Source organism: Tupaia chinensis, unplaced genomic scaffold (genome assembly GCF_000334495.1).
Source record: "Tupaia chinensis unplaced genomic scaffold, TupChi_1.0 Scaffold000541_1, whole genome shotgun sequence".
In the NCBI taxonomy this organism is placed as follows: Eukaryota; Metazoa; Chordata; class Mammalia; order Scandentia; family Tupaiidae; genus Tupaia; species Tupaia belangeri.
In genome coordinates, this window is record NW_006160054.1 from 1,564,515 (window position 1) to 1,582,408 (window position 17,894).

At 36.5% G+C, this 17,894-nt stretch overlaps 1 long non-coding RNA gene across 1 annotated transcript in view; it reads left to right on the forward strand.

Moving 5' to 3' along the window:
• Positions 1–17,533, forward strand: part of LOC102491219 (uncharacterized) — a 185,113-nt gene extending 167,580 nt beyond the window's left edge. Inside the window, exons 2-3 of the long non-coding RNA XR_335818.2 lie at positions 16,034–16,139; positions 17,080–17,533. This is a non-coding gene — a long non-coding RNA (uncharacterized LOC102491219). The remainder of the gene's footprint in view (positions 1–16,033; positions 16,140–17,079) is intronic.
• Positions 17,534–17,894: the final 361 nt, after the last annotated feature.

Genomic DNA, 17,894 nt, shown 5'->3' on the forward strand with positions numbered 1-17,894 from the left:
CAGTTTTATTTATCCTTTCAGAAACTTAGTTTTTTGTTTCATTGATTTTGTTTGTATAGGTCTTTTATTCTCTATTTCAGTTCTAATTTTTACAATTTAATTTGGTTCTATTGCTTTTCCAGTTCTTTAAGATGCAATGTTTTTTTTTTTTGTATTTTTTTTTTTTGCCACCTTGGCAAAATGTGCACACCTATTTTTTTCTTGTGTGCACTACTGGCAAAAAAACAAACAAACAAACAAACAAACAAAAATCTTGTCTCTTATGACTGCTTTCACTGTGTTCCAAAGTTTATGGAGAGTAGTGTGTTCATTGTCACTTATTTTAATGAATCTTTTTATTTCAATCTCAATTTCAGCAATAGTTTAAAAGTTATTCAATGGTAGACTATGTAGTTTTCATCCACAGCATTTATTGAGCAACTAAATTTCTAGGTATTTGAGATGATGAAAACACATAGTTCCTAACTGTCCAGTGGCTTACACAGACCTGAAGGAGTATAGCAATTCTCAATATTCTCCGTACACTGTCTTCTTGTTCCAATTTCCTGTCAATAACAAATGGTCTTGGATTTAGATTGACAGACATACAATAATTCTTATACAGTATCAAGTCTTGCAACAATGCAGCAACAACACATATCTGGGAGACTCATGACTCCCAGAAATGGCTGATGCCCTTTTTTATGGTTGTGTGTTAGTAATTTGATTGTATTGTGAAAGTATATTCTTAATTAAAGAATTAAATTCCAACTGCTATTATTTTAATTTCACCAGAGAGAAAGAGAAAGTGAGAAAGCAATCTGCCAGGTCTTGAAACACAGTCAGCCATGTGGGAATCCAGCACCTTAACCACCATGCCACCTGCCAGCCTGAAGGTTTAAAAAAAAAAAAAGGAAAACAAGACTTAAACCTAACAGGAATCAGTCATAGGACTCTCTATGCTAATCACTTGCAAAGGCCCCTAATTTCAATACCATGAAGGTATATATAAGAGACAATGAACAGACACACATGAGTAAAAACAGAAATATGTGTACCTGTTCTCTCATAATGTAGTGCTCTGCGTGGCCTCAGGATGCCCCAAAGAAAGGACCAAGGTCCTTTGCTAAGGTGAATAAACCATGAGCATAAGGATATAAAAGAATACCCTTAGTGAGAAAATAGTAGTCTAAGTGAATATGGACTCTCTCTTGAAGTCATTAACCTTGGAGTTGCTTCAGCTTTTCTATCTTACTGTTCATGTGCCATCCTCTGGTGACCTTGACTACTGCCAGCCTCCAACTGTAGCTGAACCTTTACGGATACAAATTATCCAATACTTGAAAAACAATCCTGGGAATGAGGTAAAGATGCTTAATTTTGTACATTATCTTCAGATATTTATTTTGTATGAAGTATACTTCTGTTAATTTTGTTAGTTCAGCTAAAGGTCAAAAAGTATCCCTTAAGTATTTTTATGGTCTTAACATTTAGCTTAATTCCTTACTTCTAGTTTCTTTCCAACCCTTATCAATATCTCTTTTACTTTTACCTCATTTATTTCTTATAATTCTTAGTACAGATATTTCTACCATACTTTTGCATAAGAAATATACAAAATCATTAATAATCACCAGAACCTCTACTATCCATTGACCACTTGGGGGAAACAAAATACATTAACTGTGATTTAATTCCTTCACAAAGATCTGATATCCTCTACCAATTGTACTATACTTCTATCCCACTTAGGCACAATTATTCATAGCTTTTTAGAGACTTGAATAGAGGCATTTATCTGGATGTGTAACTTTTACAAAGTTAAACTTATTTCTTCCTTGACCGAATCTTCATGATTCAGTGCATGAGTTTCCCAGACTTCAATTTTCTGCCACTATGTTGGAGTCAGGGTTGGGTAAGACACAGAAGTATTTGCTTCTATATATGACATCAGTCTAATTCATGTATATTGTAGAAAACTTCCAGTTTTACAAACAAGCAGATACATAGAATTATAACATACTCGGTCAGACACCACAGAGCAGAAACCTTTGTAGGAACCAGGATCAAAATATGGTTAAGAAATTGCTGGAGTGAGTTCAGTGTGGACAAGACTGTGGTTAAAAACTCCAGGGAGGGACCAGCAGTTAGTGTAATGGCTATGTCGCTGGACTCCCATGTAGTCAACTGTGGTGGCTTAAAACTCACGTCGGGTGCATGTGTGTGCATACCCAAGATCCTGAGAGGAGAATAGAGGAGAAGGGATTGCAGCGTGGCCATCCCTGTGGGGATGATTTCTCGCTTTCTGTCTCTCTGTCGCTCTCTGTCTGGTGAGTACACGCACCCTATGGCAAAAACCTCTCCATAAATAAATAAATAATGGAAATAATAAAAACTCCAGGGAAACCCACACTCTTGCGAGTTTTACTAGTTGGAGCTCTAAAAGGTTCCATAGTAAATATCAAATAAAAATCCCCTTATGCTTCTGCAAAGGAGAAGCAAAGTAACATTTTTGTTCTTAAGTCCTGGCCTCCAGAGAAACCATTCTATCAAAGTCTAACCTAGAGTTTCATCAGAGCCTACCCGACAAAATTGAGCATCCCTAATCTGAATACTCCAAAAGTTTTGGAATTTTAAGCACTTCAGATTTGGAGTGCTGACATGCCACAAGTGGAAAATTTTATACCTGATGTTATGTGATGGATCAGAGCCAAAATACTGCTTGGATAAAATTTATCTTCAGTTTATGTGTGTAAACACACATATATTAAATTTCATGTTAGATTTGGGTCTCATCATCAAGCTATCTCATTGTCTATAGCGAAATATTCAAACTTTGAAAAAAAAAAAAAAAAAACCCAGATCTGAAATGACATGGGTCCCAAGTATTTCTGATAAAGGATATTCAACCTTTCCCCTACCTGGTCTTTTCTAGTCTGCTGTAGGGAAGAAAGGAAACAACCAACTCACATTTTCTAGCCATCTTCCCACCTAAAGTGAGGGTGAGGGGAGGGACTAAAAACACTTCTGAAATGTACAGCCCCAGGCACAGAATCCCTAAAAGACTGAGAACTAATGAGACGACAATAGAATATTTTCACTCACTCACAGTTGCCAAGACAGCACTAGAGGTCCATTTAGTAGAATTTCTTTTACTTATTACATCACATTCAGCTTCAATACAAATCCTACAAGGCATACTAAAGATCAGAAAAGTTCAAAGACAGGACAAGCATCAGAATCAGATAAAGTAGTGATGTTGGAATCATCAGATTGTGAATATAAAACAACAGAAATGAAATAGAAAAAGTATATAACATGAAAGAAAAGATAGGAAATGAAAGCAGAGAACTGGAAATTCAAACGCAGAATCAATTATACACTTCCAAAAATATTAAATACCTCAGAAGACTGTCAGTAAGGCACACCCTACTTATAGTTGCTATTCACTTTGTACCATGAGACTTCAAAATTGCCTTCCTGCAATATTCCTGGAGCAAGTCACCAGTGATAGGTGGTTCCCAGATTGTGGCAATATTTTCATTTTGCATAAAAATGATCTGAACTCCAGTTTGTGTCGCTTTCCATGCACATTCACAACTCAGAAAACATTTCTTATAAGTATACCGCAAATGACAGTATACTGCCCTTCCTTTACATTTTAGATGGTTATCTTACTGGGCAAAATCTTGGCTGACACCAATATATCAGTTGGCAGAAACAATACATCTAGTTCAGTGCAAAGGTGAGAAAGCAAAAATGAAAACTTCAAGACACACAATCAAAATGATAACTTCAAGCTTTCATTACTCAGGAAGGCTTCAGCTAGGACCAGTATCTTCATCAATAGAGAAGATCCCCATCATTCAAAGATACTTCTTGGGTAAATCATATAGTTCATCTTCATTAAAATACTCTTCTGAGCAGAGAAGAAAACCTGAGAATTTTTTCCAGCAGTGGCCATGACTTGGCACTACATCTGAAACAAACAATGAAGAAAATAGGTCTTTTGATCTGAGATGCTCTTTCTTTCAAACATCACTACTAATTTAAATGATCACCTTTTTTGCTACAAGAATATGGAATGTCTCTTCCTCTACCTCCCCGTCCCCTTCATTCATTACCTATTTTAGTCCAGGCTAAACCTTTCTGCGTAGGATCTCCAGTTCAGGCACACAACAACCTGTAAGACACAGATTAGGAGTTTCAATAATTAGACAATACTTTTATAACATTCCAATCTTTCAGTTTTTGTCACAGAGCACAGAGATTCATATATTAAGTGGGGACATAGTCTGGCTCTTTCATTGCCTGACTTGCTTCACTCAGCGTTAAAATTTCCATATTCATCCACTTTCTATCAAATGCCAGGGTCTCTCCTTTTTATTTTCATAACTGAGTAGTATTCCACAGTGTATATATGCTACACTTTTTCAATCCATTTTTCTGTTCTTGGAAATTTGGGTTAATTCCACATCTTAGCAATGTGAATAATATTACAGTAAACAAGGATGTACAAGGGTTTTTCCAACTGAGTGTATTTCCATCCTTTGGGTAGGTACTCAGAAGTGGAATTAATTGATCATATTCTAGTTCTATTTGTAGATTTTGGAGAAACCTCCATATTGTTCTCTGAAGTGGCTAAACTAATTTACATTCTCACCAGCAGTGTAGGAGAGTTTCCTTTCAACACAGTCTCACCAGTATTTTTCATTCTTGTTAGTCTTAGCCATTCTGACAGGGGTTAAGAGGTATTTCATTGTGGTTTAATTTACATCTGCCTTATAAGGAATGTTGAGCATTTTTTCATGTGTTTTGGCTGTCCATATGTCATCTTTGGAGAGTTGTCTGTTCAGCTCATTTACACATCTTTTAATTGAATTATTTTCTGTGTGAGTAAGGTGCCTGAGTTCCCTGTATATGGTGGTTATCAGTCCTTGTCTGAGGCATAGTTTGCAAATATATTCTCCCATTCTGAGGGTTGTCCCTTCTATCTGATTATTGTTGGTTGTGCAGAATCTTTTTAAGCTGATGTAATTCCATGCATCTATTTTTGAGATTATAGCTTGTGCTTTGGGGTCTTGTTTTAAAAGTCTTTCCTATTCCAATGTCTCCAGAGTTTCTCTTGTATTCCCACTAGTAGTTTTATAGTTTGTGGCTTTAAGTTCAGATATTTGATCCATTTTGAGTTGATTCTTATTGAGAGAGGTCCAGTTTCAATTGCAGTTGAATATCCAGTTTTTCAGCACCATTTGCTGAAGAGAATTTCTTTTTCCAGTGTATTAACTTGTGCCTTCATCAAAAATCAGTTGGCTGTATGTTTTGGGGTTAATTTCTAGGGTTCCTATTCTGTCCCGTTGGTCTATGTGCCTGTTTTTGTGCCAAAATACAATACTGTTTTGATGATCACAGGTTTGTGATAAATTTGGTGGTTAGAGAGTGAGATGCCTCCTACTTTACTATTTTTGCAAGGTATTACTTTGGTAATATGGGGCCTTTTATGATTCCAGGTAAATTTTATGATTTTTTTTCTATTTATGTAAAGAATATCTCTAGCAATTTGATTTGGATTGCATTAAATTTATAAATTACTTTAGGTAGACTTGACATCTTGATTACATTAATTCTTCCAATGCAGGAACATGGAATGTCTTTCCACTTTTTTCTATCACTTTCAATTTAAGTTTTTCATAGTCTTCCTTGTAGAGGTCTTTCACTTCTTTGGTTAAGTTTAGCCTAGGTGTCTATTATCTCTGACTATTGTAAATGGATTGCTTTCTTCAGTTCTATCTTAGTCTGTTCATTGTTGGTATAGAGAAATGATACAGATTTTTATATGCTGATTTTGTATCCTGCCACTTTGCTCATTTATCACTTCCAGGAGGGTCTCTCTCTGCACGCGCATGCACGTGCGTGTGTTTGTTTTTGTATTCTTCTGGTTTTACTATGTATATAATTATGTCATTTACAAATAGAAATAATTTCACTTTGTCTTATTTGTATGCTGTTTATCTTATTTTCTAGTCTGATAGCATTGCCTAGGACTTCCAGTATTATATTGAAAAGGAGTAGAGAAAGCAGGCAGCCTTGTCTTGCTGAAAGCCTTTCCCCATTCAGTATAATGTTAGCTATGAATTTTTCATATAGAACTTTATGAGAGGTTTTTGTTATAGGGCACCTGCACTTGCCAGAAAGAGAAAAATCACCCCTGGGGGGAGGGGTGTTGGCCACGCCACAATCCCTTCTCCTCCATTCTCTTCTCAGGATCTTGGGCACGCACGCACATGTGCCCAGCATGAGTTTTAAGCCACCGGGTCTGGGACTCGAACCACCATCAGCTACATGGGAATCCAGCGACATAGTCATTATGCCAACTGCTGGTCCTTTTAGTCTTAATTTTTTCAGTGGTTGTGAAATTATTCTGGAGTAGATCGTTTAGTTGCCATGTGTTTGTGTATTTTCGAGAATTCCATCTGCGGTTAACTTTAATTCCATTGTGTTGGAGAAGATGTTGGATATGGTTTCGATATCTTTGAATTTGCAAAAGCTTTTTTTGTGCCCATATGGTCGTGAGAAAATGTCTTGTGGGTTTTGGGTGGAACGTTCTACCAATGTCTATGGAGAAAGATTTATGGTATCATTTAGATCTCAATCTCTTTGCAATACACTAAACATAGGGGATCTTAATACTCACTGTCTTCCTTAGGTAGATCATACAGACAAAAAATAAGCAATCTATTCTCCCTTTAGGTATAATTTTCACGTATCTGGGTGCTTCAGTGTTAGATGCATAGGAATTTACAAGTGTTAGATATTCATGGTGAATTGGTCCTTTTAATACTACCATACTGTACTTTTTCGTTCCTTTGTACACTTTATCTAAAGTCTATTTTGTCTGATATCAGAATCATTACTCCAGTCTTGTTTTGATTTCCATTTGCTTGGAATATCTTTACAGCCCTTCACTTTGTCTATGTATGTCCATACCTGTGAGGTGTGTTTCTTGCAAGCAACAATTAGAGAGCTCCTTTAAAAAACAAAACAAAACAAAACAAAAAAAACAACACCCTTTCAGTCAGTCTATGTCTTTTAATTGGAGAATTTACTCCATTAACATTCAGTGTTATTATCAATATTTGATTAATTTACCCTGCTATTTTGATAGCCATTTTCTTGGGGTTTATTCTCTTGTTTCTGTTTGTCTCTTTTGTTTTCCTGAGATAGTACTCCCTTCAGTACTTCATGAAGAGCTGATCTAGTGTTTGTGAATTTTTTCAGTTGTGCTCATCTGAGAATGATTTTATTTGTTCTTCCCATATTAAGGAAAGTCTTGCCGGGTAGGTATTCTTTAAATTATTTTTCTTTTAGCATTTTGAATATATTTTCCCTGTTTGCATTGAGAGATCTGACCTTAGCCTAACGGGATAAACTTTGTAAGGAACTTGATGTTTCCTATCATTTTTATATTTTGTCTTTTATTTTAACCAGTCTGGCTGTGATGTGCATGAAGTGGGTCTTCTTAGGTTGATTCTATTTGTGGGCCTTTGAATTTCTTGGGTCTAGATGTCTGAATATTTCTCTAGGTTTAGCAAGTTTTCTGCAATTATTTTATGGAATAGATTTTGTATCCACTTATTAGATTTTTCACATTCTGGAATACCAATTATTCAGAAATTAGGGCTTAAGGGTATCTAATATTTCTCATGTATTATCTTCATTTATTTTGGTTATTTTTCTTTTTGGTGGTTTTGTCTTCTACAAAAGATCAAAGATTCAACCTTCTGCATGGTCTAATCTGTTATTAATACTTTTTCCCCCTGTATTATGGTCTTCATCTCTAGAAGCTGTTAGATACCAAAAAAAAAAAAACTAATCCTTCAAGTCATGGAAGGACTTCATCTTCTGGAAAGTTGGTTATCTGTTTTATCTTATTTAGTTTTGTCACTATGAATATTCTGAATTCTTTTTCTGATATTTCTGTGAGTTCTATTGTACTGTCTGTAGATGATGAGTTATTCTGTTCCCTCAAGAGAAAGATACTTCCTTGCTTTCTGAAATTTTGTGTCTCTGCACTGGTTTTTGGTCATACACTTCTTCCTATCATTTGGAGTTGATTTTTTAGCATCAGAGGGGAAGAAGAGCTCTACTTCTGAGGTATGTTCTTGGGAGAGAGCCCTGTCTTCCAGTTAGAAAAGGGTGTATATAGGTGTTTGTTCCTTTCCCAATTAATCAGGACCAGATGCAGCTGGGGCTGAGCTAGAGCAATGCAACTAAAGCAGTAAGTGGAAGTCATTCAGCTCATTATGCATGCCATGCAGTTCAGTCAACTGTGAAGTTGCAAAGTACACAAGGGTGGGCAAAAAGACAGTAGTAAAATGTTTGAGAGTCATGGTCCTTCTGTGTTCTCTCCCTCATTGCTGCTGGCTCTTCACCATTGGAGCTTATGGTGGATGGGTACGGGGGGGGGTATAGTGTTCAAAACACACCTGGGTGGACAGAAGGCAGTATCAAATAGTCTGAGATGCATGGCCCTTCTGTACTCACTCTTTCTTACTGTCACTGGCTCTTGCACCATGGGAGCTTATCCTCTGTGTTTTTCAAGCCATTGAAAACCAAGATTTGAACTTTAGTCTGCTATGTGGGATCAGTCTCCCTATGCACAGTACTTAATCTCTGTGATATGGGCCTGGACCAACTATATTCTGAATTGTATAATCATCAAGGGCCAATTTGGATCACATGGTCAATTCTAAAGATTTGTATAACTAGTGCCCAGGAGAGAGCTAAAACCCATTCATGGCTATGATGATTTCCCTAACAACTTCCTGCCCCGACTCTTACACAAATAACAGAGCTCACCCAGCCAGGAGCATATTCCGGTATATACTATTTTCATTTTATCAATAATCTCTTCTGAGTAGCTCTGGCATTATGGGAATAACCTTCTTCCATTATATTAGGTAGTTCAGTTCTCAGAATTATTTAGTTCTTCGTGATGGAACATCTCTTCACCAGAGCTAGAGCTATTTCTTCACTGATGAAGTGGATCATCAATTATCCTCAGCTGGAGAAAGCTAGCTGCAGTGCCAGGTACTTTTCAAGTCTTAAATTACAACAGTCACTGCTAAGGGACAGCATTAGACTTTTTCCAGAGATAGCTGATTTATAAACCTACGCAGACTGATAATAGCTCATCTTCACAAATTATTGTGGTTAAGATTGTTAATAGTATCAGTAACAGAAGAAGATACTGAAGGAAGTAGGAGGAACCATATTTTAAAATTATCCTTAAAATAAGTAAAAAAAATTTAGAAAATTTATGACAATACTGTATAAAAATACTGACTTTATGAATATATTTGCAAGATACTTAGATAAAATTTAGTCACTCAAACATGCTTTTTTACACACACGATTTGTAAAACAAATATATGTGTCCATTCAATATCAACCATCCTTCATATACAGACATTCACACTATCTATATTCAAAGAGAAGGGACAAAAATAGATAAAATGACCAGGCTTAATCTGTCTCTGAATGGGAGTCATGATAACCCATTTCTAGACAGTTTTAATTTCATCTAACTTAGTCACAATATAACCTGAATGCTCTGTAATATAATGTTCATCACCACTTACAAAATGAACAAGAAAAAAAAGTAGTTATTAAATATTTTATATATATGTATGTGTCTGGTATTTTAGCCCAGAGATTATTAAGTAAGGGAAAAACATACTTTTCCCTTTCACTTATTAAATCTTCACTATTATTGAGTATCACTAGCAATAGGCCTAGACTTTTTTCCTATTACTTTAAAATTTTTAAAAGCATATGAATTGTGTATAATTGATTGTCCTAAAAATGAAATTGCTGCATTATAAAACTTTTTAAATTCTTCTTGAGAATCTTTCAAAGATTATTTTTTTTAAGGCCTACTGGTGATATTACTGATAACTTCAGCAGGCTGGGAAGATTAGTTCAAAATATTTGTATTCTGACCACAGATTTTGGAAGGACTCCACACTTTCTTTTAAAACTCTAGGAATGCCTGTATGGGAATAAAAGAAAATATGGTCATCTGGGAAAAATCAGTGTTGGCCTAACTGAGAAGGATAACTGAAACTAGGTCACTTGACTAATAGCTTGAGGGGGCAACCTGCATTATTTTCTCTTTTAGAGGAAGAAGGAATGAGAGCTCACAACTGAAAATGTGCTTAACAAGTAAAACAAATGGAGTTTATCTCTCAAACTTTTAAAGTCATCTGATCTTTATCATAAGAGAAAACACAAACACTGACTTACACTGAACTGTCAACCTTTTCCTTTTCTGATGCAAGTGCACAGTGTATAATTAAAGAAATGGAAACTGTATTACTCTGTTAAATTACCTGTACCCCATGAATCTCCTAGACACTATATAAAAGTTTAACAGATTTATTTAGATGAACTCTATTAGGTCAGTGGACTCGAATTTTTAAAGTTGCAAATCTAATACGAAAGTATACAAGTCTCCAGAAAAACTTCATACTAACTTTTAAAAATATTTTAATTTGTAATTGGATTTGGTAAAAATGTATCATCTATGTAGAAGCTAACTGGCTTTTTAGAAGGAAAATGAGTGACCAGCAGATGGTATGATAGTTATTTTGCTGGACTCCCACATAGTCACCCACAGTTCAAGATCTGGACCTGGCAGCTTAAAACTCATGCCAGACATGTGTGTGTGTGCATGCCCAAAATCTCAAGAGGAGAATGGAGGAAAAGGAATTGCAGCATGGCCATCCCTGCTGGGGGTATTTTGGAAGGACTCCACACTTTCTTTTAAAACTCTAGGAATGCCTGTATGGGAATAAAAGAAAATATGGTCATCTGGGAAAAATCAGTGTTGGCCTAACTGAGAAGGATAACTGAAACTAGGTCACTTGACTAATAGCTTGAGGGGGCAACCTGCATTATTTTCTCTTTTAGAGGAAGAAGGAATGAGAGCTCACAACTGAAAATGTGCTTAACAAGTAAAACAAATGGAGTTTATCTCTCAAACTTTTAAAGTCATCTGATCTTTATCATAAGAGAAAACACAAACACTGACTTACACTGAACTGTCAACCTTTTCCTTTTCTGATGCAAGTGCACAGTGTATAATTAAAGAAATGGAAACTGTATTACTCTGTTAAATTACCTGTACCCCATGAATCTCCTAGACACTATATAAAAGTTTAACAGATTTATTTAGATGAACTCTATTAGGTCAGTGGACTCGAATTTTTAAAGTTGCAAATCTAATACGAAAGTATACAAGTCTCCAGAAAAACTTCATACTAACTTTTAAAAATATTTTAATTTGTAATTGGATTTGGTAAAAATGTATCATCTATGTAGAAGCTAACTGGCTTTTTAGAAGGAAAATGAGTGACCAGCAGATGGTATGATAGTTATTTTGCTGGACTCCCACATAGTCACCCACAGTTCAAGATCTGGACCTGGCAGCTTAAAACTCATGCCAGACATGTGTGTGTGTGCATGCCCAAAATCTCAAGAGGAGAATGGAGGAAAAGGAATTGCAGCATGGCCATCCCTGCTGGGGGTTGATTGCTCACTTTCTGTCTCTCTGGAGAGCGCAGGCATCTTATATAAAAAAGAAGGAAAATGTATTTGATCAAACCATTGTTCAACTACATTGACCCTGATTTGTTAAAAACAGTTTGTTCTTTTTCCCTTTTCATTTTCTTAAGTCACATACTAGAGAGTCTCTGGAGCATTGATTCCCATGTCCACAAACTGGTCATCTTTAAAAAAAAAAAAAAAAGAAAAGAAAAGACTTTTTGCTGTAGCACACATGTACTTATTGCAGAGACAGAGAAAGAGAAATCACTTCTGGAGGGCTGGCCACACCACAATCCTTTCTACTCCATTCTCCTCTCAGATTTTGGGCAGGCACACACCTGGCATGAGGGACTCAAACCGTAGGTAACCATGTGGGAATCCAGCACCTTAACCCTCATGCCATCTTCTGGCCCCAAGGTTAACTTATTTTGAAACACTTGCATCTGCTGTTTTATAATTTAGGGCTTTTTAAATTTTTTTTCACCACAGCTCTCCTTTATTATATAATTCATATCTCTCTGTATAAGGAAAATCAAGAGAGTAGGTAACAAATTATGCTCATTTAATTTCTTAATTTTTGAAATTTCTTATACTATTAATAAATAAAAGCAGTGATTCTAAGTAGTTTGTTACATTTATACAGGCTCCAAATATGAACAGGATCTATATTTTCAAGCACTTTAGCTAAGATTTGATTATCTGGAGAAATTTTAGATTTACAATTGACTCTTGACCAACGTGAGTTTGAACGGTGTGGATCCCCCACCTCCAGTAATACTATGTTTTCCTTGTGATTTTCTTAACATTTGCTTTTCTCTAGTTTACTTTTTGTAAGAATATAGTATATAATAACAAATGAAATATGTATTAATCATTCATGTTACTGTAAGTCTTCTGAGTCAACATAAGTTATTAGTATAAATCAGTTATGTGTGAATTTTTTACGGCATGTATTAGGTTGGTGCAAAAGCAATTGCAGTTTCAGACTGAATTTTAAATTATAAGCAGGCTCAAACATGTCTTTAGTAATCAAAATATGAACCATTATAATCAACACATTTTCCCCTTCAAGAAATGTTTGTTTATTCCAGTAGCATAAAAATCCATGCATCAGGATGTGACAAACTCTTAGAAAGCATCTTCTGCACCCTGCGGGTTGTGGAATCATTCTCACTGCAAAAAGTTGCCGAGATGCTTGAAGAAGTGGTAGTTTATTAGAGAGAGGTCAAGTGACGATAGCAGAGGAGGCAAAACTTTGTAGCCCAATTCATTCAACTTTTGAAGTATTGGCTGAGCAATGTGTAGTCAGGTTTTGTCATGAAGAATTAGGCCCTTATTGTTGACCGATGTCAGCTGTGGGCATTGCAGTTTTCGGGATACCTTATCAATTTGCTGAGAGCATACATCTCATATGTAATGGTTTCTGCAGGATTCAAAAAGCCGTAGTGGATCAAGTTCCACCAAATGGTGACCATGACCCTTTTTTTTTTTTTTTTTTGTGCTAGTTTGGCTTTGGAAAGTGCTTTGGAGTTTCAGTCAGCTCATGAGGCACCCACTTATTGAACTTTTTTATCTTTGCAATTTGCTTCAAATACCAGACAACCACAGGATGGTTGACACTGAGTTCTTCGCAACTTCTCCTGTAGTTGTAAGAGGATCGGCTTTGATGACTGCTCTCAACTGGTCACTGCCAACTGCTGATGTCAGGCTACTACGCTTCTCGACTTCAAGGCTATCATCTCCCTTGCAAATTTCTTGAACCATCACTGAACTGTGTGTGCCTGAGCAGTTCCTGTACCAATGCACTGTTGAAGTTGTAGGTTGTCACTTCTGCTTTATAGCTCGTTTTGAACCCAAATAAGAAAATCACTTGAATTTGTTTTTTGTTTAATGTCATTTCCATAGTGTAAAATCATATAAAATAAATAGCAAATAATAAGTCATTAGCAAAAAGAGTAAAAAAGAGCAAAAAGTTATACATAAAATGATGTATAACAACTAAAAAATATGCCCAATATCAAATGGCAAATTTCGGCAACACAACTCTACAATTACTTTTGCACCAAACTTGTATTCAAATGTGTTTGTAAGAGTAGGAGGCTCTAGACCTGTATGTAGTTTAAAATTTAAAACACCAGAATATTTCCCAGACAACTAAAAAAATCACATCATCAAAAAGTCATACTCATTGTTATAATCAAAACTGGTAGAAATATGAATACAGTATGTTTGATATAATAGAAATATATCTATATCTTATATATAGCAATGTACACATAAAAAAAAAAACCTTTAAATGCCTCCACATATGAAGATTTCTTAACTAACCAATGAAATTATAGAATTAAGGATTTTGTGATTTTTTTTTTATACATTTTAAGGTTTTATATTTGGTAAATAAGCAAAAACTATGTAGTCAAAGTAGCCTTTTGTAATGTTATTAAACTGGACATAAATGTATTATGCAAACCTATAATACATACGAGATTATATTTGTAAAATATTATTTATAGTATTTTTAATTATACAAAAGGAAGCTTATGACTGAAATCATGTGAAGATTGACTACTAGAAAAATCTTCATAAAAATCTATCTAAGGTGCCAGGGGGCCGGCAGGTGGCCTAGTGGTTAAGGGCACTGGACTCCTGCATAGCCAACCATGACTCGAGTCCTGGACCCGGCAGCTTGCTCTCTCTTTCGCTCGCTCTCATTCAGTACACCTCTCTGTTCAAATGAAAATAAATGTCAAAAAAATGTATTTTGGGGACCAGCAGTTAGCATAATGGCTATATCGCTAGACTCTCACGTAGCCGACCACGGTTTGAGTCCTGGACCTGGTGGCTTAGACTCACACCAGGCACATGTGCGTGCGTGCCCAAGATCCTGAGAGGACAATGGATGAGAAGGGATTGCGGCGTGGCCATCCCCCTGGGAGGTAATATCTCACTTTCTGTTTCTCTGTCTGCCTCTGTCTTTCTGGCAAGCGCACACACCCTATGGCAAAAACCTCTCAAAAAAACTTTATTTATTTATTTATTTAAGAGAGGTTTTTGCTATGGGGCCCATACACTCACCAGAGAGACAGAAAGCGAGAAACCACCCCCGGGGGGGACGGCCACACCACAATCCCTTCTCCTCTCAGGATCTTGGGCATGCACACACACGTGAGTTTAAAGCCACTGGGTCTAGGATTTGAACCACGGTCGACTACATGGGAGTCCAGCGAAATAGCCATTATGCCAACTGCTGTTCCCAAATAATAATTCTTTGGGAGGAAAAATATCTAAAGTGCTTATATGGTTTGTTTCTAAATATCAATTTTTTTTAATTTTATTTATTTATTTTTTTGGAGAGGTTTTTGCAATAGGGCACATGCACTCGCCAGAAAGATAGAGACAGAGAGACAGAAAGCGAGAAATCACCCCCCAGGGGGGATGGCCACACCGCAATCTCTTCTCCTCCATCCTCCTCTCGGGATCCTGGGCACGCACGCACACGCGCCCAGCATGAGTTTAAGCCACTGGGACTGGGACTTGAACTGCGGTCGATTACATGGGAGTCCAGCGACATAGCCATTATGCTAACTGCTGGTCCCTAAATATCAATTCTTTACCTATTCAAATAATTCTTGATTTTTTTATAAGTTTATGTGGGTCCCATATAAACAAGCTCCCTTCCATACATCATTTGCATTAAGAACCCTGTATTTAAGGAACCAGCAGATGGCAAGATGGCATAATGGTTATATCGCTCTACTCCCACATGGCTGACTGTGGTTCAGGTCCCAAATCTGGTGGCTTAAAATTCATGCTAGGCATGTGTGCATGCTTGCCCAAAATCCCGAGAGGAGAGTGGAGGAGAAGGGACTATGGCATGGCCATCCACCCTGGGAAGGGGGATGTGTGATTTCTCGTTTTCTGTTTCTCTGTCGCACACATGCCCAGTAGCAAAATCTCTCTTCAAACAAACAACTCCCTGTATTTGAAGTTGGCAGTTTAACTTTTTGAAAGAGTTTATGTACCTTTTGACCTCCAAATGGAGATTAATATGCTGTTTCAGAAACACTTGCTGAAACTATGTTAGGTTCATGTCATGTCAGTCTATAAGAACTGAATTTGTAGAATGGCTATTTTTTCCAATTACAGAATTCTTAGATCAATATAGTTACAGAGTTATAATTTTACATTTAAAACATGATTTCTAGCTGAAAGAAAATACAACTTGTTACCTATTTATAAACAAATAATGTATGTATTTTCACACCTGGGGTTAGAAGAATTTGATGAGTTTTCAAATATATTGTTAGACAACACTCTAATTTTTGATATGTATGAAGCAGTACTTATTTACATGGGATGTTTCCATACATATGCAGTGATCCACTGGCTCTAACAATCAAGGTTCTCACCTATTCTTTACTCATTTCTCACTGACTCCGTCCTCTAGGAATGAGACAGTCCTTAAAGAACAAGGATTTTCCTATGAAGACGTTGCAGAGAGGCCTACCTCTTCAATGGAAGTCAGTCCCTGGTCCCGTGATGAATGTGACATGGTAAGTCTGCTTAATGCTAAGCTTCAGCATTGGCAAAATCACTTGGCTAACAGACCTTGAGCTTTGTAAGTAATAGTATGCTATTTTAGTTGCTCAACAATGCATTAGTTTTTATAACTCAAGAGGGATGCTATTTGTTATGATCTCTCAGAACCCTGTATGTGTATGTGTATGTATGATGAGTTTATTGTATGTAAAGAAAGAATACATACAATGAAATGACACTATCCTAGGAATATGAAAATTGAAATTATCAGACACATCAGAACATACATGTTTATATTTTAAAAGATCAAAAAATTTTTAATTTATAAAGCCTATAAATTATGCTATTAAAAAAAATACCAGACTAAACTCACCTCAAGAAAAAATGTGTGATTTGGAATATAAATTTGAAGGAATTATTAAGGCAGAGACACAAGGAGATGAAAACTCTAAAAGAAGGTAATTAAGTGATATGAGCAAGTCTGGAATTGAGACTGTAGGAATGGTAAAAATCAGCAGCATAGTGAATACTATCTCTGTTCAAATATTTAATCAAAATTATTTTTATGCGATCATTTAAATGACCTAGAAACTACCCTATGAGTGTACACCAAATAGGGATACAAGCGCAGAATAACTCTGAGGTATTTGACTCATAATCCTATGCTTCCACTCTGCAAATCTGTCTTATGACAACCCTACCTTGGGGCAGAGAACCCACGGAGACAGGACTCCCTCTTTCTCCAGTTCCTAGTTCATGAGTATATTTTGAGGATCAGTCTATTTACCTTTCTCATGTCTCCTAGCCATGGGTCACGGATCTATTCCAGGCAGGCTCAGCCAAGAATATTGTCCTTTTCTTTCATATGACCCCCTACTCATAAGTCAGATCTTTTTCAGGTATGATGGGTTGAGAGTACAGTACCCTAATTACACCATACCTGCTCACTTGTAGGGCAGATGTTCTATACATGGAGAAGAAGGCTGAGAAAATCTGGGGCTGCCCCTGACACTCCTCTAGCAACTACTCATAGATCAGAGGTGTCACCTGGGAGAAAAATAGGCTGCCATTCTCACCCCTTACTCTAATGTAATGGCATCTCAACTCTCCATAGAAAATGGGTAGAATGGCCAGATGTTTAACAGAACCAGAGAAAGAGTCAACCAAGAAGAACCCTTCTGAGATCACATTCAACATGAAGTTCAAAAAAACCTGTGTATGTGTGTTTATTAGTGTGGACCCACAAGAGCAGCAGAGTGACATACAGTGGACTTGAAAATATTCCCCAATGCCATCTAAAGACCTATCAGCTCATGGAACAAGTTCCACTTGTGGAAAACTTTGAAATGTACCTCTGACCAAACATGGACTAAAAAATAAGTTATTCCAACATGGGAGAAACACAAAGCCAGGCTTTAAAATATTAATGAAAGAATAAATATCCCTCACAGTCTAGAAAACTATGTGTATGTCTGATACAAATACTCTCAGAAATAACTGAAAAGGGAAACATCAAGTTTCATGTCCTTGGCAGAATATAAACTCTGGGCTATGAAAGTAGTTTCAAAGCCACATACTCATCCCAAAGTACAGGGTAAGTCTTTCCACCTAAGGGGACCTAAGTACAACCTTTGACCAGCAAGTGCCTTATATTTATGAAGAGAAATCTCTAGGTAGCCAGAAATACACATATACACACATAAATAAAGGAAAAATTTGATCCAAGACATCAAGGGCTGCCACCTGCAGGGGCAATGGACTTGACAGAG